We start from the raw sequence: 16,513 nt of genomic DNA, 5'->3' as shown, positions 1-16,513 counted from the left end.
ATTTGACTTCAGTCTTCTTAAATTTATTGAGTCTTGTTTTGTGGCCTAACGTTATCTATCCTAGACAATCTCCCATGTGCACTTGAGAATGTATATTCTGCTGCTTTTGGAGGGAATGTTCTGTATATATCTATCAAGTCCATCTGGTCTAATGTGTCATGTAAGATGTCATGGCTGATGTTTCCTTATTGATTTTCTGCCTGGTTGATCTAGCCATTGAGGTAAGTACATTAGTATATTTCCCACTATTATTGTGTTATGTCGATTTCTTCCTTTATGTGTGTTAATATTTGCTTTATATATTTAGGTCCTCCTATGTTGGGCGTATAATCTTTCACAAATGTTATATCCTGTTGTTGGATTGACCCTTTCATCATAATTCAGTGCCCTTCTTTGTGTTTTATTACACTCTTTGTTTAAAATCTGTTTTGTCTGATATTAATATAACTACACCAGGTGTATTTTTGTTTCCATTTGCATGACATCTTTTTTTTTTTTTAAGATTTTATTCATTTATTTATTTGACAGAGAGAAATCACAAGTAGATGGAGAGGCAGGCAGAGAGAGAGGGAAGCAGGCTCCCTGCTGAGCAGAGAGCCCGACGCGGGACTCGATCCCAGGACCCTGGGATCATGACCTGAGCTGAAGGCAGAGGCTTAACCCACTGAGCCACCCAGGCGCCCCATGACATCTTTTTTTATCCCCTTACTTTCAGTCTGTGTGTGTCCTTAGTTTTGAAATAAGTGTCTTGCAGGTAATATGTAGATGAGTCTTCTTTTTTTTATCCTTTTAGCCACTGTATCTTTTGATTGGGGAAGTTAGTCCATTTACATTTAAAATAATGATTGATAGGTATGTGCTTATTGCCATTTTGTTAATTGTATTCTGGATGTGTTTTTAAAAAATATTTTATTTATTTATTTGACACAGAGAGAGATCACAAGTAGGTAAGAGAGGCAGGCAGAGAGAGAGGGGGAAGCATGCTCCCCGCTGAGCAGAGAGCCCGGTGGGGAGCTCAATCCCAGGACCCTGGGATCATGGCCTGAGCCAAAGGCAGTGGCTTAAACCTCTGAGCCACCCAGAGCTCCCTGTATTCTGGATATTTTTATAGTTCCTCCCTGTTACTTTCTTCTTCTCTTGCTCTCTTCCTTTGTAATTTGTTGCTTTTCTTTAGTGTTTAGTTTAGTTTAGATTCCTTTCTTATTACCTTTTGTTTATTTAGCATAGGTTTTTGCTTTGTGGTTACCATGAGGTTCACATGTAACAACCTATATATAGAGCAGTCTATTTTAAGTTGATAGCAATTTAAATTACTGCATTCTAAAAACTATAAATTTTACTGCCCCTCCCTCTATGTTTTGTTTTGATGTCATATTTTACATCTTTTTATGTTGTGTGTCCCTTAACTAATTATATAGTTAATTTCACTACTGTTGTCTTTTAACCTTTATATTAGCTTTATAAGTGATTAATCCTTTACCTTTATTATATATTTGTCTTTATTAGTGAGATTTTTATTTTCATATGTTTTCTTGTTATTAATTACTTCCTTTTCCTTTCACCTTAAAGAAGTCCCTTTAGTATATATTATAAGGCTGGTTTAGTGTGGATGAACTCCTTCAGCATTTGCTTGTTGGAAAACTATCTTTCAGTTCCGAATAGACAGCCTGCCAGGGAACAGTATTCTTGTTTGGAAGTTTTTTCCTTCAGTGCTTTAAATATATCATGCCACTTTCTCTGGCCTGCAAAATTATGTTGAAAAATCAGCTAACAGTCTTAAGTGGGTTCTCTACATCTTTACATGGGAGATGGTGAGTTCAGTGTTTTCCTATGCCACCATCTTGGGCTGCCTCTGAAAACATTTTAATGAGGATTAACGTGTGAAAAGCTCCAGGGAGATTTCAGTTTATAATGTTAAGGATGCTTTGGGATATGTGAGTTTCTACTCACTAGAAGAACCTAACAACTGTGAGATAATCTGTTGAGCAAGTTGAGGAGAGCATTTCCATATCAGATGTTTGATTGGAGTGGATGGCTGTAAGGTCTTTTCTAACACTAGAATTCTTTGGTTAAATAAATGAAGAATATGTGATTCCCCCAATCCACTTGAGCATAAGCACTGGGTGCTTTTAAACTGTGTCTTCCCAGAGCCTTTCTAGAAAGAATTTCTATTTTCCTAAAGATTTAGGTAAGTGCAAAACAAAGGAGAAACATTACTTAGAAAAGGCACTAATATTCCCTGATTTCTTATAGTAAAACATTTTAAATCTGTCATGCTTTTAGACAGCTCTGTATAAAGTTTTACTTGATACTACTCCAAAAAAAACATGTATGTGAATGAGATGGAGAGTAAAGATGGAGTTAAAGGTTGGGAAGTTCTTTAAGGGAGAAACACGGTAAAAGTCAATTTATACTGTTTTTTCCATTTTTATAAATGAGTCGTCATATGACGACTGTTTGCGGGCTGTTGCTTTATTTCCTGGATGAAAGTGTTTTCCAGATATGCCTCTTTAAGTTCATACATATTAAATGGACATTAAAGAAAAATGATTAGCTTCTACATGAATAGAGAGCTCACAGTCTTTTCAGGATTTCAATCTAATGTTCTGGAGAAATTTCACATGAGTTTGGGGTTAACTATTAACCACCAGTCAACTCTCAATGTTTATGCTATAATTAGTTTGCAAATGATTATAAGCAAAAACTGTTAACTTTTTCTTTTGAAAGGCAGTACTAAAGAGGAAATAACATTATTATTTATAACATTCTATTCAAGTTCAATTTCTATGTTAAATTGCCACTGAAGAATTTAAATCGACTGCATTTATGTTTATTGCATAGCATAAACCATGTAAACAAAATAATACCATGTGCTTCAAAATAAGTACCTACTAATGTAATAAGTACCTGAAGAAATATCTAATTATGTTTTATGAACTCATAATGGTACCTGTGGTATTTCATTATTTTATTGCTTAAATAATCAATTACCCTTTTTCTCTGAAAATGAAAAAAAAAAGGAAAACTGATGCAATTTCAATGGTAAGCATTCAAAATTCTAGCTAACTTATTGATATAATGAGAACAATGAGTAAAATATCACAAAAAGTAAATATAAAAGACAATTTTGGAATTCTTCCAAATGAAGAATTTGGAATTCTTCCAAAATGAAGAAAATTTACAGCAAAGACCAATGCATTAGGAAGGAAAAAAAAACTACATGAGTCCCTGTAGTTCTGAATAACTATTACGTTGCAGATAGTTTCAATTAATATGTGGAAACACTTGATAAAGTCAATTGCAGAATCAAAAATACATATGAACAATACCGGAAATTTATTGATAGAAATATCTTTATGTCTTATTTTCATTAGATGATACATCATTTACTAGTTGTTTTAATCAAAAAACATAGATTTTTTTTTCTTTATGACAGATGAAAAATGTGATGAAAAACATTCCACGAGATATTTCTGTTTATAATTCTGATGGAGTAGCTTGTTGCAGATCGTTGCTATCAGGACAATGAATAAAGTTGTATTTTTAAAAATCTGTATAAAGCCGTAAGAGCGCTGTTAAAGTAACCAGTTCTGGAGGGGCCAAGATTGTGTAGAAAGGGGAATTGGAGAGAGGTGAGCTGAACTTCTGTTGCAACCTCTGTCCTGGGGGCATCTGCTAATTGCAGATAGGAAGTATCCAAGGTTTTCCTAGGCAGAACAGCTGTGTTGAAGGACAAAGTAAGGAAGAGAGGGTTGGGTGGTCTTATGGGGCTGGTGAGACTTAACTGAAGACTTTGGGGGCCAAGATCCCAGTGAGAAGGGAGGAGTGAACAGACCGTGATAACTGCTTCAGGATATTTGTTGAATTTGCATGTGACAAAGGGACAGGAGACAGGCCTTTCTCAGGACCCTCTGAGAAAACAAAGCAAGGTATTTCAGAAGCCTGCAGGCGCTAATGTGGATAGACTCGGGATTCACCAGGACCCACCAGATGTGAAGCCCTCTCCTGGTGAAGACCTTAATAGCAGAGGTGAACTGGAGGTAAAAGGAACTTTCCAGAATTGCTTCCAGTTCTGATTCAGTTTTGTCTCAGAGGAAAGCGTGAACCTTTTCTGAAGGAAGATAAGATATGGAGACTGTATGTATTTTCTTACAGATCGTACCTGACATTCAATAAAATATTATTATATGTGCCGAGATACAGGACTATAACCTGAGAGAAGATAGAAGATTATTAAAAAGAGGTTTTTTTAAAAAATGTATTTATTTGACAGAGATCACAAGTAGGAAGAGAGGCAGGTAGAGAGAGAGATGAGGAAGCAGGCTCCCTGCCCAGCAGAGAGCCAGATCCCAGGACTCTGAGATCATGACCTGAGCCGAAGGCAGAGGCTTTAACCCACTGAGCTACCCAGGCGCCCCTAAAGAGTTTCACAGGAGATTCAGATATTGGACTTAGAAACACAAGGTGCTAAAGTAACTGTGAGTAATATATCCCCAAATAGAAGGAAATAAGGGGGAAAACAGATGATATGGAGGATCTCATCAAAAGGTCTTAGTCTTATTCTTTTTTTTAAAAAATTTTTTAAAAATCTTTTATTTTTTATAAACATATAATGTATTTTTATCCCCAGGGGTACAGGTCTGTGAATCGCCAGGTTTACACACTTCACAGCACTCACCAAAGCACATATCCTCCCCAATGTCCATAATCCCACCCCCTTCTCCCAAACCCCCTCCCCCCAGCAACCCTCAGTTTGTTTTGTGAGATTAAGAGTCACTTATGGTTTGTCTCCCTCCCAATCCCATCTTGTTTCATTTATTCTTCTCCTACCCCCTTAAGCCCCCATGTTGCATCTCCACTACCTCATATCAGGGAGATCATATGATAGTTGTCTTTCTCTGCTTGACTTATTTCGCTAAGCATGATACCCTCTAGTTCCATCCACATAGTCGCAAATGGCAAGATTTCATTTCTTTTGATGGCTGCATAGTATTCCATTGTGTATATATACCACATCTTCTTGATCCATTCATCTGTTGATGGACATCTAGGTTCTTTCCATAGTTTGGCTATTGTGGACATTGCTGCTATAAATATTTGGGTGCGCGTGCCCCTTCGGATCACTACGTTTGTATCTTTAGGGTAAATACCCAGTAGTGCAATTGCTGGGTCATAGGGCAGTTCTATTTTCAACATTTTGAGGAAGCTCCATGCTGTTTTCCAGAGTGGTTGCACCAGCTTGCATTCCCACCAACGGTGTAGGAGGGTTCCCCTTTCTCATCCTCGCCAGCATCTGTCATTTCCTGACTTGTTCACTTTAGCCATTCTGACTGATGTGAGGTGATATCTCATTGTGGTTTTGATTTGTATTTCCCTGATGCCGAGTGATATGGAGCACTTTTTATGTGTCTGTTGGCCATCTGGATGTCCTCTTTGCAGAAATGTCTGTTCATGTTCTCTGCCCATTTCTTAATTGGATTATTTGTTCTTTGGGTGTTGAGTTTGCTAAGTTCTTTATAGATTTTGGACGCTAGTCCTTTATCTGATATGTCATTTGCAAATATCTTCTCCCATTCTGTCAGTTGTCTTTTGGTTTTGTTAACTGTTTCCTTTGCTGTGCAAAAGCTTTTGATCTTGATAAAATCCCAATAGTTCATTTTTGTCCTTGCTTCCCTTGCCTTTGGCGATGTTCCTAGGAAGATGTTGTTGCGGTTGAGGTCGAAGAGGTTGCTGCCTGTGTTCTCCTCAAGGATTTTGATGGATTCCTTTCTCACATTGAGGTCCTTCATCCATTTTGAGTCTATTTTCGTGTGTGGTGTAAGGAAATGGTCCAATTTCATTTTTCTGCATGTGGCTGTCCAATTTTCCCAAAACCATTTATTGAAGAGGCTCTCTTTTTTCCATTGGACATTCTTTCCTGCTTTGTTGAAGATTAGTTGACCATAGAGTTGAGGCTCTATTTCTGGGCTTTCTATTCTGTTCCATTGATCTTTGTGTCTGTTTTTGTGCCAGTACCATGCTGTCTTGATGATGACAGCTTTGTAATAGAGCTTGAAGTCCGGAATTGTGATTCCACCAACTCTGGCTTTCTTTTTCAATATCCCTTTGGCTATTCGAGGTCTTTTCTGGTTCCATATAAATTTTAGAATTATTTGTTCCATTTCTTTGAAAAAGATGGATGGTACTTTGATAGGAATTGCATTGAATGTGTAGATTGCTTTAGGTACCATAGACATTTTCACAATATTTATTCTTCCCCTGCAGGAGCATGGAACATTTTTCCATTTCTTTGTGTCTTCCTCAATTTCCTTCATGAGTACTTTATAGTTTTCCGAGTATAGATTCTTAGCCTCTTTGGTTAGGTTTATTCCTAGGTATCTTACGGTTTTGGGTGCAATTGTAAATGGGATTGACTCCTTAATTTCTCTTTCTTCTGTCTTGTTGTTGTAGAGAAATGCAACTGATTTCTGTGCATTGATTTTATATCCTGACACTTTACTGAATTCCTGTACAAGTTCTAGCAGTTTTGGAGTGGAGTCTTTTGGGTTTTCCACATATAGTATCATATCATCTGCAAAGAGTGATAGTTTGACTTCTTCTTTGCCAATTTGGATGCCTTTAATTTCCTTTTATTGTCTGATTGCTGAGGCTAGGACTTCTAGTACTATGTTGAATAGCAGTGGTGATAATGGATATCCCTGCCATGTTCCTGACCTTAGCGGAAAAACTTTCAGTTTTTCTCCATTGAGAATGATATTTGCGGTGGGTTTTTCATAAATGGCTTTGATGATATTGAGGTATGTGCCCTCTATCCCTACACTTTGAAGGGTTTTGATCAGGAAGGGATGCCGTACTTTGTCAAATGCTTTTTCAGCATCTATTGAGAGTATCATATGGTTTTTGTTCTTTCTTTTATTGATGTGTTGTATCACATTGATTGCTTTGCTGATGTTGAACCAATCTTGCAGCCCTGTAATAAATCCCACTTGGTCGTAGTGAATAATCCTTTTAATGTACTGTTGAATCCTATTGGCTAGTATTTTGGTGACAATTTTCGCATCTGTGTTCATCAAGATTATTGGTCTATAGCTCTCTTTTTTGATGGGATCCTTGTCTGGTTTTGGGATCAAGGTGATGCTGGCCTCATAAAATGAGTTTGGAAGTTTTCCTTCCATTTCTATTTTTTGGAACAGTTTCAGGAGGATAGGAATTAGTTCTTCTTTAAATGTTTGGTAGAAATCCCCCAGGAAGCCGTCTGGCCCTGGGTTTTTGTTTGTTTGGAGATTTTTAATGACTGTTTCAATCTCCTTACTGGTTATGGGTCTGTTCAGGCTTTCTATTTCTTCCTGGTTCAGTTGTGGTAGTTTATATGTTTCTAAGAATGCATCCATTTCTTCCAGATTGTCAAATTTGTTGGCGTAGAGTTGCTCATAGTATGTTCTTATAATAGTTTGTATTTCTTTGGTGTTAGTTGTGATCTCTCTACTTTCATTCATGATTTTATTTATTTGGGTCCTTTCTCTTTTCTTTTTGATAAGTCGGGCCAGGGGTTTATCAATCTTATTAATTCTTTCAAAGAACCAGCTCCTAGTTTCATTGATTTGTTCTATTTTTTTTGGGGGGGGGTTTCTATTTCATTGATTTCTGCTCTGATCTTTATGATTTCTCTTCTCCTGCTGGGTTTAGGGTTTTTTCCTTGTTCTTTCTCCAGCTCCTTAAGGTGTAGCGTTAGGTTGTGTACCTGAGACTTTTCTTGTTTCTTGAGAAAGGCTTGTACCGCTATATATTTTCCTCTCAGGACTGCCTTTGTTGTGTCCCACAGATTTTGAACCATTGTGTTTTCATTATCATTTGTTTCCATGATTTTTTTTCAGTTCTTCTTTAATTTCCTCGTTGACCCATTCATTCTTTAGAAGTATGCTGTTTAGTCTTCGTGTATTTGGGTTCTTTCCAGACTTCCTCTTGTGGTTGAGTTCTAGCTTCAGAGTATTGTGGTCTGAAAATATGCAGGGAGTGATCCCAATCTTTTGATACCGGTTGAGTCCTGATTTAGGACTGAGGATGTGATCTATTCTGGAGAATGTTCCATTTGCACTAGAGAAGAATGTGTATTCTGTTGCTTTGGGATGAAAAGTTCTGAATATATCTGATGTCCATCTGGTCCAGTGTGTCATTTAAGGCCTTTATTTCCTTGTTGATCTTTTGCTTGGATGATCTGTCCATTTCAGTGAGGGGAGTGTTAAAGTCCCCTACTATTATTGTATTATTGTTGATGTGTTTCTTTGATTTTGTTATTAATTGGTTTATATAGTTAGCAGCTCCCACTTTGGGGCATAGACATTTAAAATTGTTAGATCTTCTTGTTGGACAGACCCTTTGAGTATGATATAGTGTCCTTCCTCATCTCTTATTATAGTCTTTGGCTTAAAATCTAATTGATCTGATATAAGGATTGCCACTCCTGCTTTCTTCTGATGTCCATTAGCATGGTAAATTCTTTTCCACCCCCTCACTTTAAATCTGGAGGTGTCTTCGGGCTTAAAATGAGTTTCTTGTAGGCAACATATAGATGGGTTTTTTTTTTTTTAATCCATTCTGATACCCTGTGTCTTTTGATTGGGGCATTTAGCTCATAACGTTCAGGGTAACTATTAGAGATATGAATTTAGTGCCATTGTATTGCCTGTAAGGTGAATGTTACTGTATATTGTCTCTGTTCCTTTCTGATCTACCACTTATAGCCTCTCTCTTTGCTTAGAGGACCCCTTTCAATATTTCCTGTAGCTGTTTGGTGTTTGCAAATTCTTTCAGTTTTTGTTTGTCCTAGAAGCTTTTAATCTCTCCTTCTATTTTCAATGATAGTCTAGCTGGATATAGTATTCTTGGCTGCATGTTTTTCTCGTTTACTGCTCTGAATATATCATGCCAGCTCTTTCTGGCCTGCCAGGTCTCTGTGGATAAGTCTGCTGCCAATCTAATATTTTTACCATTGTATGTTACAGACTTCTTTTCTTGGGCTGCTTTCAGGATTTTCTCTTTGTCACGAAGACTTGTAAATTTTACTATTAGTTGATGGGGTGTGGGCCTATTCTTATTGATTTTTAGGGGCATTCTCTGCACCTCCTGAATTTTGATGCTCGTTCCCTTTGCCATATTGGGGAAATTCTCCCCAATAATTCTCTCCAGTATACCTTCTGCTCCCCTCTCTCTTTCTTCTTTTTCTGGAATCCCAATTATTCTAATGTTGTTTCATCTTATGGTGTCACTTATCTCTCGAATTCTCCCTTCGTGGTCCAGTAGCTGTTTGTCCCTCTTTTGCTTAGCTTCTTTATTCTCTGTCATTTGGTCTTCTATATCACTAATTCTTTCTTCTGCCTCATTTATCCTAGCAGTGAGAGCCTCCATTTTTGATTTCACCTTATTAATAGCTTTTTTGATTTCAATTTGGTTAGATTTTAGTTCTTTTATTTCTCCAGGAAGGGCTTTTATATCTCCTGAGAGGGTTTCTCTAATAACTTCCATGCCTTTATCGAGCCCAGCTAGAACCTTGAGAATTGTCATTCTGAACTCTAGATCTGACATATTACCAATGTCTGTATTGATTAGGTCCCTAGCCTTCGGTACTGCCTCTTGTTCTTTTTTTTGTGGTGAATTTTTCCATCTTGTCATTTTGTCCAGATAAGAGTATATGAAGGAGCAGGTAAAATACTACAAGGGTGGCAACAACCCCAGGAAAATATGCTTTAACCAAATCAGAAGAGATCCCAAATCGTGAGGGGGGAGAAAGGGGATAAAAAGAGGTTGAGAAAGAAAGAAAGAAGAAAAAAAAAAAGGAAAGAAAGAAAAGAATTTTAAAAAAACAAATAAAGAAAAGTATAGAAAAGAAAAAATATATATATTAGATAAACTAGTTAAAAAACGTTAAAAAAGAAAAGGGTAAAAGTTAAAAAAAATTTTAGCAGAAGAAGAGAAAAAAATGAAAAAGAAAAAAAATTAAATTAACTGCAAGACTAAAGAATCATAGGGAGAAAGCCATGCATTCCATGCTTTGCTTTCTTCTCCTCTGGAATTCTGCTGCTCTCCTTGGTATTGAAACCGCACTCCTTGGTAGGTGAACTTGGTCTCGGCTGGATTTCTTGTTGATCTTCTGGGGGAGGGCCTAGTGTAGTGATTCTCAAGTGTCTTTGCCCCAGGTGGAATTGCACCGCCCTTACCAGGGGCCGGGCTAATCCGCTCGGGTTTGCTTCAGGAGCTTTTGTTCCCTGAGCGCTTTCCGTAGAGTTCCAGAGGACGGGAATACAAATGGCGGCCTCCTGGTCTCCCGCCCGGAGGAGCCGAGAGCCCGGGGCCCCACTCCTCAGTGCGCCCTCAGAGAACAGCACCCAGTAACTCCCGTCTGCCTGACCTCCGGCCGTGCTCCGAGCTCACCGAGCCTGCGGCTGGTTCAAGGCAACCCTGAGCTTTGAGCTCACTGTCGGCTCTGTCTCTGTAGCCAGCTTCCCCGTTCTAATACCTCAAGTTCTGCAACACTCAGACACCCCCGATCCTTCTGTGACCCTGCGGGACCTGAGGCCACGGTGACCCCGCATGGGCTTCACCCCGGTTTAGCCTCTGGAACGATGTCCCTCAGCGGAACAGACTTTTAAAAGTCCTGATTTTGTGCGCAGTTGCTCCGCCGCTTGCCGGGAGCCGGCCCCTCCCCCCGGGGTCTATCTTCCCGTCGCTTTGGATTCACTTCTCCGCCGGTCCTACCTTTCAGAAAGTGGTTGTTTTTCTGTTTCCAGAATTGCTGTTCTTCTCTTCAATCTGCCCATGGATTTCAGTCTTATTCTTTTAATAAAAAAGAATTAAATAGAAAATTTAGAGTTAAAAATATAATAACAAATTTTTAAAATTTTAAAAATCAGTAACAGATGGTTTAAAGAAAAGCCTGCACATGAGAAGACAGGATAAGGAAAGTCAATAGAAACCACACTGAAGCTCAGGAAGAAAAGGAGTGGAAAATCCAGGAAAAAAGCATCAAAGACATGTTGACTTGGTGAAAAAGATTTTTGTACATGAAACACAAATCTCAGAAGGAGGAGATAGAGATAATGAGGCAGGAGAATGTTTGAAGAGTTAAAGAATATAGCAAGGAAGGAAAATTACAGTCTAATTTGTCTCAGAATTTATTAAGCTGAGGCGATTTGGTTTGTACACTTTTCTGTATATCGGTTACCCTGAAATAAATAATGTAAAAAGGCCAAATACATGTCTTATTGCAGCAAAATTTGACATTTTATTCTAATGATGAATTCATTGATGCTACTGAAATTCTTGCCATATTAGTATTTAACAGAAGAATTGAAACAGAATCACAAAAGTTTTTAGTTTTTTATTTCTGACTGAAAGATTATTTGTTTAAAATTTTTACAGTATAAAAAGTAGAAGGTATAAATTGAACAACTCCCTGTAAAAATCCCATTTTGTTTGTCTCTGTGCATTTATATTTTTTGAAACAAAAATATGATCAAATCAAACAAATTACATATGATGTCTAAATTATGTATTGCATTAAAAACATATTCGCATATCTAGTTACATATTTACTTCAATTTTATCAATAGATACATAATATTCCATAGCAATTTGGGTTGAAAATATTTTTCCAGAAAATATTTCTTCTTATAAAAAAAATGCTATTTTCTCAAGGGAGGTAAACCATATTCTCCATCTTCCTAGATGTTTTTACTTCCTCGTAAATGTGATTTGGGGGTAGTTTTTCCTTGGTGGCAATAGTACACTTAGTTTTTCATCCATTCAAGTATATTTATTTATTATTAGTTCCCTTGTATATCTCAGGCAGTGCTAGGTAGTGAAAATAAGAGTAAATGAATAGATGTATTTGTTGTCCTCATGAAATTTCTGTCAAATGGGAACACATCCAGGGTCAGGAGGGGTGATATGAGGAAGGTATTTCCTAAGGAAGATTTAGAGTTTAAGTTTTCATGGGAATAGGGACAGGGAATGGGTATGTGTAGGCTGGGAGAAGTGATTAAATTCACCAGAAGCTATTTCCTATAATCTCAAAGCCTCCTCCTTTGAGTAAAAGCTCAAAAGGAAACAATTTTTCTAGAAATGTAAGGTGCCAGTGTACATATGTTGTTCTCTCATAGAAACTTAACTGACTGTATAAACGGGTGAATGATTTATATGTAATGAGGATATAAATTTCATTCAAATAAACATGTTCTTTTTTCCTCTAAAGAATTTTGGAGCATTTATTGATCAAAAGTCGTAAGAACACGACGTCCTAAATCAAAAATTTATTTAAAAGTCTGATTTAAGACAGCCTGTTTTGAGAATAAAATTTCCAAATATTCCCTTATTTTAAAATGTACAATATTGTATGTAGTCTACAAAGAAAATGCAAGTGAGGAAAGTAGAACACTTATGAATAAAGGGCGGGGCTCCCCTGCCCTGCATTCCGGGGACCATGGTTTGGCGGTTGTGGCACCTGTCCTCCAAGACCCAGGCCTGGGGCGGAGCGGGGGTTGGGGGGGAGGGGGTGAGTGCCAGCCGGAGGCTGGGCGGGCAGGGCCAGCTCCCCAGGCAGTGAATCACCACGGAGCTCCGTGACTTCACAGGACCAGGACCTGGTGTAACCGCATGACAGCTCAACCCACAAAAAGAGACCATTTCAAGCATTTTCTTATCTTTTCCCAAGAGGGAAAGCTCTAGTAGTGAAATGCCCTCACTTAGAGCTGGAGAGACGCTACTGTTTAGCTGAAGGTCACACAAGCATGCAGAATGGTGCTCCAGAACCTGTTGTAACAGGCCACTTCAGGAAGCGATCGAGATAAAGCAGATGCTCCATCACTTTCTGTTTCAGGGCTGGGAGTGAGAAACAGCAACGCAGGGAGGAGGAGAGACCCGAAAGAAGATAAAACTGCTAAGTAAGAGGAGAATTCGTCTATGACACCTACACTTTTAAGATGCATTCTTTGATCACTTGTTTATCCCCCAAAGCCAGTGAGATTTTAAATAATTCATTATGTGTTTGACAAGATGTTTGATACTGCCTATAAATTATATGGTGGAGATCTATATAGTAAGTTAGTACTAGAGTTGTTACCATTACTTTTTTTTTCTTTTTTACCATTACATTTTTAAAAGCCAACTAACTTGGTTATGATTTGTTTAGCTCTTTAGTGTACTGAAATGGTGAACTATATTAATTTCCAAATGTTAAACCAACCTAGCATTTCTGGAGTAAGTTCCAGTTGATCATGATATATTGTTCTTTCTACATATTGCTAATATTTTATTGAATATTTTCCACCCATTTTCATGAGGGATATTGGTCTATGGTTTTCTTGTAACTGTGTTATCAGGGTAATGCTGATCCCATAAACTAGTTGGCAAGTCTTCTCTTATTTTCTGTAAGAGTTTATATGGAATCAGTATTATTTCTTCTTTAAATATTTGACATTCTTTATTAAGTATTTATCTGAAGTGAAAGCCGTTTGACTTGGAGCTTTTTGCAGAGTTTCCAAGTATGAATTCAATTTCTATAATAAAAAACTATCTTTTTCAGATTATCTTTTGAGTGACCTTTAATAGTTTGTATCTTTCAAGGAATTTACCCATTTCATCTAAATGGGTAAATTCATGCACATATAAAAGCTATTTGTAATATTTTCTTATCCTTTTTTTTTCTTTTAATTCTTATCCTTTTAATATCTGTGGGAATCTTTGTGAGGTCCCTTCTTTTATTCTTTATTTTATTTTTAAAGATTTTATTTATTTATTTGACAGAGAGAGACATTGCGAGAGAGAGTACAAGGAGGGGGAGTGGCAGAGGGAGAAGCAGGCTTCCCATGGAGCAGAGAGCCCAATGTGGGGCTAGATCCCAGGACCCTGGGATCATGACCCGAACCGAAGGCAGATGCTTAACCACTGAGCCACCACCAGGTGCCCCTCCCATTCTTTATGTTAGTCACTTGTGTCTTTGTTTCTGGCTAGCGGTTTATCAATTTTAATTGATTTTTTTTTCAAAAGCCAGCTTTTTATATTTATTTATTACTAAACTCTTCTCTTTCTAATTTCACTGATTTCTGCTCTATTATTATTTCCTTCTGCTTCTTGCTCTGGGTTTAATTTATTGCCATTTTCTAGTTCTTAAGGAGAAATCATAGATAACTGGTTTGAGGTCTTTCTTCTTATTTATGAAAGTATTTGATATTATAAATCTTCCTTGAAATATGGCTTTAACTGCATCCCACACATTTTGACATTGCTTTTTATTCAATTCAAAATCTTTCCTAATTTCCCTTGTGACATTGTACCTTTGCTTTTGACCCATGGATTATTTAGAAATGGGTTTAATTTTTCAGTATTTGGTGATTTCTGGCTATCTTTCTGCTATTGACTTCTAGTTTAATTCGAGAATTTATCTATGAGATTTTACTCTTTTTAGATATGTTGAGGTTTGTTTGATGGATCAGAATGTAGTCTGTTTTGGTGAATGCTTCATGTGGACTTGACAATAATGTATATTCTGCTGTTGTTGGGCATATTCTATAAATGTCAATTATATCAAATTAGTTGATAATCTTGTTCAGATCTTGTATGTGCTCATTGATTTTTCTGTCAACTTGTTCTATTGATTGCTGAGAAAATAATGCTGAAGGCTTCAAATGAAACTGTGGATTTTTTCTATTTCTTTTGTGTCAGGCTCTGCTTCATGTTTTCCGAAGCTCTACCAATAGGTGCATAGATATCTAGGGTCGCTACATTTTCTTTTATCATTTGCATTGCGCCTCTTGATCCCTAGTAATGTTCCTGGTTCTAGAGAATGTTGATTGTTTTTGCTGTTGTTGTTTCAGCAAGTTCTTGATCTGTTTATCTTAGTTTTCTTACACCTTCTGTGGGAGATGGTTCCCATCCAGAGAATCCAATCCCATCCATTGCTCTGATGCTTTGGGCCTGTTGTGCACATGTGCCTCTCAGATGTCCTGTGATTTGAGATGTGGTTGGAATCTTCTCCCTATTCTTAGAGCCTGTGCTTTTGCTATTTGGGTCTCTCTCACACCTGTAGGCTCAGGGGTGATCTGAGAGTGGTCTTCAGAATAAGGGTATCCCCTGCTTTAGGTGTCACCTTTCTCAAATTTTCCCTGCATTCTCCAACCTTTCAGGCTCTTTATCCCATTTGTCTGGCCTGAAATATGAAGTTTTAGCCCCCCGAATTACTGCTGAACCACAGTTGAATAACCACAGAAAAGATGGTTTTCTTTTCCAACTTCTGGCTTTCTCTCCAACCAAATGCCTTTTGTGTACTTTTTAGAGTCCTCAGGTAGCTGCTTTCTGTGTTTTGGTAAGTGGTTTTACTTGTAATCAGAGGCTAATATAGGCTGTAGTGGAGTCTCCTTACCATGTTGGAGGAGAACCTTTACTTTCTCCAAAGCAGGCTGAAAATGCTTTGTTACTATAGATTATCAAGAAAATGGAAAAGCCTTCCAGATTTGAAGAGGATTGAGAAAAATCAGGATCTGTGGAAAGCCATATGGGCAAGGAAAAAAGAAGATACAAGAGGGCTTTGCATTTAATTGCTTTTTCCTATTTTTCTGCCCTCCCCCGCTCTAAGGAAGTTTACTGATTTTTGCCTGTAAAACTATTTGAAGAAACTCTGAACCCAGTATTTTCACAAAGGATATAAATCTACTCTTCTACAAAGTCTGTTGCCCAAATTTGAAATTGTTCACTCAGTTGATGTATTGCCCCTGCAGGAGCACTCTTTCATTCTTAGGGTGGGAATTGATTTTTCTTCTCTTATTTTGTCATGTGAGACTACTAAGTCTATTACAACCTCAGAATTTTCACACATTATTTAAAAACCTGTTCACAATGTGAGAAGGTCTTGCATAGGCTTGCCTATACCAATGTGTAAAAACTTCCAGCTGCCTTTGAAATTGTGAAGACAGTAACGTTCCTCATTAAGGGTACAGATTAAGGTCTGAGGAAAGCAGGAGCTTTCTACCCACATTTTCCAAAATTTTGAATTTTTCTTTATTTAAAGCCTTTTTACCCTAACCTCTAAGTTTATGCATGGAAATTAATGGGGTTTTCCTATCCATAATTATAATATTTGCTTACAAAAAATACATCTAGGCTTTTCAAATTAGTGAGTTTACCTACCTGTTGAAGTTTCTGATTTATATAAATTAGTGCTTTTTGAATAAGCAAATCTAAATATTTATACTTAAATACTTCCTTGCACAAATCCTGCATACACTAAAGTTAGATGACCATTTAAAGACTGGTTTGGAATTTCTCTAAGTTCTAACAATTTGTTGGTGGAGTCTTTTTAGGTTTTCTACGTAGAGTACGATGTTGTCTGTGAAGAGTGAAAGTTTGACTTCTTCCTTGCTGATTTGGATGACTTTTATTTCTCTTTGTTGTCTGAGTGCTGAGGCTGGGATTTCCAGTACTATGTTAAATAATGATGATGAGAGTGGACATCCCAGTCTTGTTC

The 16,513-nt window shown here is 37.4% G+C and overlaps 1 long non-coding RNA gene across 1 annotated transcript in view; it reads left to right on the top strand.

Moving 5' to 3' along the window:
* Positions 1–12,998, top strand: part of LOC116570340 — an 87,741-nt gene extending 74,743 nt beyond the window's left edge. Inside the window, exon 3 of the long non-coding RNA XR_004277399.1 lies at positions 12,872–12,998. This is a non-coding gene — a long non-coding RNA (uncharacterized LOC116570340). The remainder of the gene's footprint in view (positions 1–12,871) is intronic.
* Positions 12,999–16,513: the final 3,515 nt, after the last annotated feature.

The sequence above is a fragment of the Mustela erminea genome, chromosome 12 (assembly GCF_009829155.1).
Source record: "Mustela erminea isolate mMusErm1 chromosome 12, mMusErm1.Pri, whole genome shotgun sequence".
NCBI lineage: Eukaryota > Metazoa > Chordata > Mammalia > Carnivora > Mustelidae > Mustela > Mustela erminea.
This window is presented reverse-complemented; position numbering and strand designations above follow the sequence as displayed.